Genomic DNA, 511 nt, shown 5'->3' with positions numbered 1-511 from the left:
ATGTTACGCACTGGACCTTTAAATGGAGTCAGACTGAGTAATCAAAGATACAAGCTCAATAAGTGATTCACTGAGTCATAATCTGCAGTGATCATAAAGTGATGTTGTAGCTATGACAAAGACGTCTTTTCCTCTGAGGCCAGTGTGATACCGGTGTTTGGCCATTGTTTTATCACATATTTATATTTTATAGACTGCTTGTAGACTTCTCCACCCTGTTGTTAAGATATTGGCGTGGCTGCTCTGTTTATCAATTCTCTGATATATGCAGCTGATGTCATCCTCTGTCACATTAATTATTGTATTCTGTGTAAAGTTATGGACCTAAAGTGGTAAAATAAAAGGTTTTGTTTTTAAAATGCACCTTTACTAATTGTACTTTTGTCCACAAAAACGAGGACAGATCCGGGGGAAACTTGTTGTTTTTTCACTTTTACTTGAGAAAAGGGTGAGACTTCTCCTCCCACTGCCAAATGCAAAACAGTGTGAGTGAGTAGTGAGATGACAACTT

At 37.8% G+C, this 511-nt stretch overlaps 1 protein-coding gene across 3 annotated transcripts in view; it reads right to left on the bottom strand.

The window, feature by feature from the left end:
* The window catches only part of unc93a (unc-93 homolog A), a 12,933-nt gene that overhangs the window by 10,516 nt on the left and 1,906 nt on the right, over positions 1-511 (bottom strand). The window lies entirely within an intron of this gene.

The sequence above is a fragment of the Morone saxatilis genome, unplaced genomic scaffold (assembly GCF_004916995.1).
Source record: "Morone saxatilis isolate NCDOM2014 unplaced genomic scaffold, NCSU_SB_2.0 Contig7, whole genome shotgun sequence".
Lineage (NCBI taxonomy): Eukaryota > Metazoa > Chordata > Actinopteri > Moronidae > Morone > Morone saxatilis.
Note: the sequence above shows the minus strand (reverse complement) of the source record. Positions and strands in the feature narration are given on the sequence as shown.